This window comes from Panthera onca, chromosome B3 (assembly GCF_046562875.1).
Source record: "Panthera onca isolate mPanOnc1 chromosome B3, mPanOnc1 haplotype 2, whole genome shotgun sequence".
Lineage (NCBI taxonomy): Eukaryota > Metazoa > Chordata > Mammalia > Carnivora > Felidae > Panthera > Panthera onca.
In genome coordinates, this window is record NC_138344.1 from 103,742,622 (window position 1) to 103,753,227 (window position 10,606).

Consider the following 10,606-nt stretch of genomic DNA (forward strand, 5'->3'; position numbering starts at 1 on the left):
ATTCAGTCAGTCAACAAATCATTTTTTAATGCTGTGCTAGGCTGTGGGAGCTCACAGGAAAGGGAAACAGACAATAAGTAAATAGTGATGAGAGCGGCATCAGAGGTGTGTATGTGAAGCACCCTAGCCGTGCAGAGGGAGGGGCCAGCGACCTTGCCCAGGGCAGCAGGCAACGGTTCATGGCACAGGAGACCTCAGAACAGCATCTCAAAGGAAATGTGCAGCCAGTGATGTGTGGGTGGGAGGTAGGGAGGGGAAGAGGATGCCAGGCAGAGGGAAAGCAGTGTGACAAGATAGGTTTCTGGGACGATAGCCATCGATCGCTGACCAGAGAGAAAGATCCTTGACTTTTCCCTGGATATGGCATTCTGAGGAGTCGAGATCTGATTTTTGACCCTGTAGACTTAGGTCTACCTACCACACTTCTCAGAAAATCCTCATTAAGCTTCGATGAGTTACCTATCCAATTCTTAGGAATACATTGAGCAAAGCTGTAGGCAAGTAGTGTTTTCATTGTGCAATCGCTCAATCGTTCACTGGCAAGAAACCCCAAGACCAAGGGCAAAAAGGAAATTTGGGTTTAATAACTGTTTGCAATGGATATTCCAATATGATTTTCATAGAATTTTCTATCACTTGGATTTATTTTGTTAGACTTTAAATATCAAACACATGATTCTGCAGCAAAAACAGGCTTTTGAAATGTTAACAAAAAGAGGTATTATCAACATTCACTTATTAGGTTAGAATATATTCTAAACACAAAGGAGCCCATCACCCGGGTTTCTATGGGAAGAAAGCTCTGCTGATAACAGCTACAAAGCGCAGACCAGACCTGTAGCACGGTGTTGCTCGCCCCCACTGCAGAGGCTGCCAGGCACCCTTTCTGAATTCTGCATGCTCCCAGCAGCCAGGATGTCTCCTGGGAAGTACATTTTAGCCCTTAAATCTGGATCTTTGCAACACACTAAGGAAAAAAAAAGAAAGAAGACTATACATGATAGTGATTGCCTCTGAAAACCGGGATTGAGGGCCAGATTTATTTTCTTTTTAAACTTTTCTGTGTTTTCCGATTTTTTGGGTAATGAATGGGCTTATTTCTTAAAAATTTTCCCCAAGTCATAATTAAAGACATCATAGCGGGAACACAGGTTAAACACCAAATCACTTGGGGTTCATATACAATTCTCTCTCACTTCTTATAAGCCCATCTTGTTTTGTTTAAGGCAACTGTGACAGAGACGTTAAAGCTAGTACTTACGGGCCTTAATGAAAATTACTCTATTGTTACTGTTGTAAAATTCGTCTTTCATTCTTGTGCATCTTCTTTTCTTATATTTTGTTTTGGAATTTATAATTTAATTAATTAGATTTTAATAATGTGTGTTCTTAAATCAATTTATTATCACAACCGATAAAACAATAGGAATTCAATAGCTGAAATTGATCCATTCCTTACAAAGGCTTTACTGGAAACCTTTACACAGGAGCAGGAGGCTTGGAGGTAACTTACTAGAATTTCTCCCAAGAACTTACAGCAAACTGCACGAAGTCAATAGTGATAACATTTGAATCACTTGTAAATACCAATGGCTAATACTATATTTTAAAAATCAAATCAGGATTACTATAATCTTACAGACTGCTTCTTTGCTCAAGAAATTAAATTACAAGGGAAAAACGTCATCTCCTGGTCATAGTCTTACACAGCAAGAAACATTTTAATTGTAAATGTGCCTTTTAGAGCCTTTAAATTTCAAAAAGATGATGAGGAGGACGGATCCTGTGTACTTACTAATCTGTAAATAGAGTACCAGGCCAGGAATCAATTCTGAAATGCGGCATCAATTGCACAGGCTTCCACTTAGTTTTAGTTGAATAAAAGCCCTACTAGATACGCAAATAACATCAAACTTGCCAGATTAAAGAGAGGCCCCTCGTACTCTAAATCATGATTGTCAATCATCACCCAGGATTAAGGGATATATTTTAAAAACCTAAAAGCAAGCGCTTCCTTTTAACTTCTGCCTACTGCACATTTTGGATTATCGCCCAGAAATAGTATTACTTGAAACAAGACTGCCTCCCTCCTACCATCTATGAGAAGTGCATTGTTACCATCTGCTGTTGTCTATTTGGAATAAACCTCAGCAAGGCATGCAGCTTAATGTGCAGAGCCCTTCAGCAGCCTGTGCTTGTGTTTAGAATGCAGCTTCACATTTAAATGGAGCTGATTTTCAGTGTAGTCAGTACTTTCCCAACACTCCTATCCTCCCCACCAGAAGGAAGCAAATTAGGCCAAGAACTAAGACTACCACAACATATTTACATTGTAAAGTGGAAACTTTAAACCCTGCAGTGACCAGTGAAGCTTTACTTGTAAACTCTCCAGGTTTATTCAGGTGAATAATTTTCCCATTTTGTATTTTCTCATTAGCGTCACCTGCTCCAGACATTCATATTGCTTTCACTGTTAGAAAATATTCTTTTAAAAGGCATGTGTGCTTAATGAATAACCACGCCAAAGATGTAATCATCAAAGGTCTTAGATCTATCTGTCTATCTATCTATATCTATATCTATATATACATATAATAGGGAAGATTTAAAACGAATTGTAATAGGTCTAAAAAAACCAACAGATTCCGAGAATGTGTATGAAACAGAAGTGCAAATAATCTCTCTAAAAGAAATACACAGGACACTAATAGCAGTTTTCTTCAGTTAGGGGTGGGGAAAGGCTGATAGAGGGGGAAAGACATTTATTTGTCTATATTTTTTGTGCTTTTTATTTTTAATATGTCACTGTATTAAAAATTTTTTATTAATAGGTTATTTAAAATGGTGAGAAGACAAAATATATATACAGTTTCTTTAAATGTAAAACGAAGTCACATTCCAGGCCTAATCTTACCAAAAAAATAACCTTTTAATAAGATTATTAAAACAAAGTGTTAATTTATGAAAAGTTCAGCGCTCTATTAAATTGCCAACAAAACACTGAATTACAACCCAACAGGTTGCTTCATTGAATTCATTCATGTACTCCTGGCAAAGACATTCCAAATGTGAACTTAATTAATATTCCTTCTCCTGGTTTCCATAGTTTCTTTTTAAACATGAGTACCAGCAGAAACTGGCAGTAACTTTACCCATATTCTCAATAATAACCCCCTCTGGCTGTCAATATGTATGAAAAGGAAAAATTTTTTTCATACCCACAAGAGCCTCCATTTTCATGCCTTTTGTTTAAAAATAGGCTGGTAACAGTTCTTTCTCCCTCTTTCTTATTTTGTGTATGCAGTTTGACGTACACAACTCTTACCCTGCCTGCGATTCACACAATGCTCAGCTGAAAAACGAATGCTAAGAGTGGTGTTACCATTCTGGATCCAGACAACAGCCTCCCATCCTGCCTTCCCATGGCTGCAAATTGCGGTGGCCTGTGAAACTGGGGCCTGACAGTTAAGTGTCCTGATAGAAACCGCTATCATGGCTTGACATTTATCTGGGTGCAGAAGAGGCTTTTGTTTCTATTCTCACTCCTGAATGAAGACTGCCTTGGCCGCTGTAAACAAAGAAATATGAATTGGTAAGAAATTATACCTATACGAGTAGATGGCATATGTCCATTAAAGTGGTTCATTTGGACACAACTGATTCACTATACTCCACAATTTCTTAATGGCTAGGTATTCCCGTATAGCCCAAAGCAGAAAGAAGCATTCTCAGACCCGTCTTAGACCTCCTCCTCTCTGTGCCTCATCTTCTCTTGGATCCATGCTTGTCCTGGCTGGGCTGATTGCCTTCTGAGAATCCCAGTGTCTCCAGGAGTATGCTGCTGGGCTGGAGCAGTCTGTGAGTACCTCTGTGTCCACTTAATTTTAGTCTAGAATATCTACCTCTTTCTGCCCTGATGCTATTTTTCAGATTTTGCTCTCATTTTACATCTGGCCGTTCCATCTCTGTGTATTTGCATGTTCTATACTGCTGGTGAAGATACTTCTGCTGATTCAATACGTCTGTTGTGGTTTACAGTAAGACTTATAGCCTTATTGATCTGGGATGAGCTCCATTTCACCTGGTTGGCACACATCAAGCCTGGACCACACATCACATCAGCCCCTATGGTTCCTGCTTTTGCTGCTCTTTGCATTCAGTCCTCATTGGCCATTGGTGTCAGCGATGCATGTGTAGACCCCACCCAAAAGGCCATGGGGTCATTGACCTCTCTGGCTATTTCTCTTTGGTCTTGCTGACAACCATGGCTATCCCAACAAGTAACCACAGAGCAGTCTGTTCTCATGGCCAATATAGACTTTGTCTTGTCCACTACTACTCTAACTTTCAGACTCACTGATCTCTCTGTTTTCCCCTGAAAGGGATTATTTATCTAACTCCAACAAGTTTGATAATAAACTTGCAAGCAAAGGACAACTAGGAATACAATGTGCCAGGAAACACGTTTCTAGTTGTATGTTTCTCCAAATATTTTCTCTCTTCTCCTATGATTATAAGTAAAAGGACAAAATACAGGAATTTTTTAAAAAGTTTATTTACTTAGGGGTGCCTGGGTGGCTCAGTCGGTTAAGCGGCCAACTTCAGCTCAGGTCATGATCTCGCGGTCTGTGAGTTCGAGCCCAGCATCGGGCTCTGTGCTGACAGCTCAGAGCCTGGAGCCTGCTTCGGATTCTGTGTCTCATTCTCTCTCTGTCCCTTCCCCACTTGTGCTCTGTCTCTCTCTGTCTCTCAAAAATAAATAAATGTAAAAAATTTTTTTTAAAAGTTTATTTACTTATTTAAATAATCTCTATTACCCAACATGGGACTCAAACTTACAGCCCCAAGGTCAAGAGTTACAAGTGGCCCCAACTGAGCCAGCCAGGTGCCCCCAAATGTTGGATTTTAATACAAAAAAAGATGTGCCTTGCATTGAAACTGCTGTTCTCTCAGAAAAGTCCTGCGAATAAATTCCAATACAATTTAAATTAAATAAATTAAAAAGAAATGTGCTGACCTTAAACAGAAAATACCTATGTAATATCACTGAAGGACATAAAACCAGATAGAAAATCATACCATCTTCTTGAATGGAAAGAGCTTAATATTTTAAAAATACAATTGTCCCTAAATTAATATGCCTATGTACTACACTTTCAAGTAGAACCTCAACAGACAAAAATTGTGCATATCCCCTCTGCTTATACACATAACTCCCTTGTTCCATCAGACTTCACTTAAAGAACGTTAAGTTCAGGGGCATGTGGGTGGCTCATTGGGTTAAGTATCTGACTTCGGCTCAGGTCATGATCTTATGGTTCATGAGTTTGAGCCTCGTGTGGGGCTCTGTGCTGACAGCTCCGGGCCTGGAGCCCGCTTCAGATTCTGTGTCTCCCTCTCTCTCTGCCTCTCCCCTGTTCATGCTCTTTCAAAACTAAATAAACATTAAACACACACACACACAGAAATTCAAATACAAAATTAAGACTTTCAGGATGTCATTAGAACGTCAAACCAAGTTCAGTCCCTTCTGAGCATGGGCCACGTGCAATTGCAGATTGCACTCATATGAAGCTGACTCTGCCATCCTGACGTCCATATTTAAAATGGAAATTCTTCCCTGCCAAGTTTTTTTCTCTATACTGTGATCAATTTTTTCCCCAAAGCACTCATCACCTTCTAATGTAGAATTTACTTATTTATTATAGTGATTGGCTTCTGCTGCTGGAATGTAAGCTCAACAATATTTGGGGTTTTGTCCACTGATGTATCCCATGTGCTTAGAACCCTGCATATAGTAGGCGCTCAGTAAATAGTTATTGAGTTGAATGATAAATCCTCAGTGCTAATAGGGTCTCCATCCTAGACTAATAAAACTCTATGAGGTAGTTTGTGATGATTCCTCACTAGAAATGTGCTTTGGTAATTTGTGAACTTTGGGCACCCTTCCACAAAGAGCAAAGGAGACACTGGAACCTCTCCACTCACACACTTGTATTGCTGCTTATTTGCAGATTGGTTAATTGGGTAAAAGTATCCTTAAAATGGGCCCAAGTTGTCTTTACTGCCCATCTTTGAATCTGGACAAGGCTCTGGGTGTGGCCTAGCCCAATATTTAGGCAACATTATCAACAATGAATTTTTACCCTCTGGCTTTTTAAAATAAGAAAGGCAAGGCTCCTTCTCTAAACTCTTCATGTTGGTTTAGATATTTCCAACCTCTGCTCATGCTATGAAGGGCCATATTAATGTTCAATCTGCTGCGTATTGAAGTGTGAAAAATATGGATTTTTTTAAGGGTAAGAACAAGTTTTAAAAGTAACGTCAATCAAAATCCATGGCTTTGACTATTAACAGAGTTGAGGTCAGAGCAGAATTGCTGGGAATTTTCACTTTTCCAGTGTTTTGGTTCATTGGTTTTGTAAATGATCTAGCTTTTGGGGGTTGCTGGATAGTTTGGATTCCTGGTAGAAGGTAAATCCAATATAATCCGAGATGTACCCTTTGGGGAAAATTATCTAGGATAAACTCTTCACCAGTTGATCTTGAAGAAACCTCTGAAGTCATCAGAAATCTAAATCTGGACGTTATAATCTGAGGGACTGTTTTTCTAAGAAACGTGACATCATAGAATTAACAGTATGGGCACCAATGTCTCACTATGTTTCATTCCTGCTCTACCTTCCTCTACCTGGGTAAATTTGCACTGGGTTTGCCTTGGTTCTTTCATCTACAAAATTATGACAACAGTATCTATTCATGGAGTTTTTGTGTAGATTGAATGCAAACTCATTAAAATAACATTTGGTACAAAGTAATGATCCATGAGTGTTAGCTATCATTAGTTCTGTTTAGCAACTGAACGTGGTTGGTGTTGGCTGTGCTGGGCTCCTGAAACATTGGAGAAATACTTCCCTATATGTAGATTTAGATAGAGGGTTCTCAGTGCTCCTGTGTGGCTATTTAAAATGAACTAACTTGGGCTTTGAGAAATCCACTCTACTGTAACTGACCTTCTACTCCCTCTCTCAATCATTTTAAAGCAGAAAAATGAAGGGGCCTTGGAATTAGCAGTGTGGGAGTGGGACAGAAAGAGCCTCTTTGGGTCTGGATTTGGAGCATGAAAGTTCTTGGAGAGTTTCTTGATGGGCGTTAAATTGGCCTCAACATCTGGGAGCCTGATAGAAACTCCACGGGGTCCCTGATATTGAATTTGGGGCTCATGAACCTGAGAAAAATCACTGCCGATGGCAAAGTAAATCACTTTTAGAGCTGTTCTTTGGTTATCCCCCAAGCATGCAGTAAAGCTTTACTAACATAACTTTAGGTCTGGGGGGAATGCAAGGTGTTAAACTGGAATTGTTAGAATTTCAATATTTTTAAAAAATTGACCTTTTGTGGACCAAGCCAGTAAAGCAGTGCCCTACACTATACATTTCTGGTTATACTACACTGTATATTTCTGTCATGTTTGGAGTACTTATAGTATATACACATCATTTTAGAAATGAGAAAAGAGAAAAACTGTTATATATACCTGTCTTAATCAATCTACAAAGGGATTACTATAGTAGGCCTATCTTTTGAGGTCAGATGACATTCATTATTGAACATGTAAGTGATCCAACCATAGGAAGTCATCTACATACTTCCCAATTTAAACTTTCTAAAGGATTGCGTCAGTGGGGAGGATGGGGGACAGGTGTCATTCCATTTAATTCTACCCAATATATCTATACACTAAAATGCTAAATATTTTTGTTTTGTTTTGTTTTGCCTAAAGTAAAAACCAAACTCAACAACTATACAACCATCAAATAATATATTATTCAAATTTCAAAATCATTCTATGTTTCAGAGCCAATGGATTTTTTTCCCTGCCACAACTTCTAGTATATCTGAAAAAATGCAGAAGATTGAAAACTTTAAATTTTTTATATGACCTTAACCAAGTTCTCCTGGTGCAAGAAGATATTCTTCCGGCATGCTTGGACTCTCCCCCACACCTATTTTGCTAATGTATACAACATTATATATTATTGTGTAAATTAACAATGTTAGCATTCACCAAGATATGTAAGCTAAAAATCTTGTAATCATCTTTGATTCTCTTCCTTGCCCTCCACATCCAATAAGCAACAATAAATAGGTTCTATTAGTTTAATCTTCCAAGTGTTTTCTGAATCCATCGCATCCTCTTCATTCCTATGCTACGCTGTTCAGGCTTTCCCCATCCAGACTAATGCAGCAGCCTTGCTTCTGCTCTCTTCTCCCCTCTGAACCACTGTATGCATTCCTGTCATCCTTTTAGAGCTGTTCATGTCATTCACCTAATCATTAATGGTCGATTTTGTCATCTTCCTGATACAGCTAAACAATCAGCATAACATTTAAGATTCTTAATAAGCTAACCCTGACCCAAGTATTCCAACTTTACCTGCCTTTTGACAGACCACACACCCTGAGCTCTACTCACGTAAGTCTTCCCATTCAGTGAATATACCAGTGACTCCCGTGCTAAACCCTTGCAAGTATGAGTCACTTTTACCTGGAATGCCCCTTCCCCTGCCCCATTTCCTAAAATGTTCCTTGCCTTTTAAAGTTCAATTGAAATGTTAACTTTCTTTTGCGAAACCTTTTTAGAGGAAATAAAGTGGTTAAGGCATTGGCTCTGGGAGCTTGTGGGTACAGTTTGAATTCTGACTCTATTACTTTTTAGATATATAACCTTGGTCAAGTTATTGAACTTCTCAGTTCCCTTTGTAAAATAGGAATAATAACACTCTTGCAGTGTGAGAATTAACTGAAATAACAAATGTACTTATTAGCAAGCTGCTTGACTTAGTATGTATTTAATAAATGGTCACTTTAGTAGCTTTAATGACCTGCCTCACCCCCTACCGGCCCACAAACTTAATCACCAGCTCCTCTGAGCTCTTGCAGCACCTGGTCCCATGCTACTATTACAGTACTTATTACAGATGTAATAAGTATGATTGGTTGCATACGTTCTCACACTAGGCTAGATTCTTGAGGGCAGGATCTTTTTAATTCCCTTTAACTTCTAATGCAGTACCTGGCAAAAAACAGAATTTCAAAATTCATCCGATGAAGAATGAAGTGATCCCCCAACGGATTAGAAACCCCTTTAAAAGGCTTATAAAAATGGTGAGAGTGAAAAATGATCACAAATATTTCTCCCCACTTCACAACATTTGTAACAAGGTCACAGAATTAATAAGCAACAAAGCCAAGATGCATATCTGCTATTTGTCTGATCAAGAGCCTTAGCTCTTCATCACAATGGTATATGGTCATTGCGTGCTGGTAGCATTAGGGGAGGATTTGGCTCTTATACATTCATTCTCAGTTGGGCTCGGAGGTGACTTCTTGAGCTAATCTACTTCTGACATCACTATAAGCTCTTAATAGAATGCCTGCATCTTCCTATATTTAGAATTATAGAATTTTAGTAATCACAGACACCTAACAAGGAAACTGAGAGTTGACTAATTTGTTCATGTAGACTCCCATTTCACATTAAGTTTATTATAACATCTATTAAATTCATCCCAGATAACGGTTCTTTTCTCACATAAAGTCTATCTTACTTAAATGTATTTTTATTTTGGCCTGTGAGAGGACAATTGTATGATCATTTTCCCTCTGAATTTTACTAGTAAAAATACCCTATTGGTATTCAGTCATCAATGGTCAAATTTGCATTCGCAGTTCCTCTGATGTACTGTAATTAGCAACTACTCATAGTAGCAAAAGATACAGAAAAACATATGCATATGCATGCACTTCAAATTTAATTCCTTCAAAATGTTAAGTGCCATGTTTTGGAATAAACACTTTAACCTTTCTCGATTTGGCTTTACTAATTTGCTTACAGTAAAAGAAAACACACCAAAATATAATTGTTTCTGAGTGATGAAATTATGAGTAATTTTTATTTAGAATCTTTCCATGCTTTCTGTAGTAACCATTTTTCATTCCCCTTTATACTAAAGCCAAAACTCTGGTAACTGAATGGGGTAAGGAAGGCTTCCTCCTGACTAGGAGAAACCCAATATGGGGTGCTGGAGCTCAAGTGGAGAAGGGTGTCAACATAGGAGAGTGTATGTGTATGTAAATTTAAAAAACTTAATTATGTGCCTGTATATACACACATAAAGCCCCATAGCACTGTCCCCTGAGAAGCAGCAGTAACGACACCTCAGTCATGATAAGCACAGCTCATGCACAAATCATGGCTTCTAAATACCAATTCCCACCAAATGGTAGAGAAATAGCTGATTCTAAGGCTGGGGCAAAGGCAGTACAAGAAGAATTTGGAAAACTTGTGTGGCTAAAAGTAAGAAAGTGCTTTAAAAATGATGGCAACATATCAAAAGGGCATAGGAGCCAATGTGAAAGGGCTCCCAGTGCCCAAACATAGGACAATTTGAGATGCAAAATAAGTAACAGATTATAACCTATTGACTAGACAACCATGGGTGTGCCTGGATGGCTGAGATGGTTGACATCCGACTTCGGCTCAGGTCGTGATCTTGCAGTTCAGGAGTTTGAGCTCCGCATAGGGCTCACTGCTGTCAGCCTG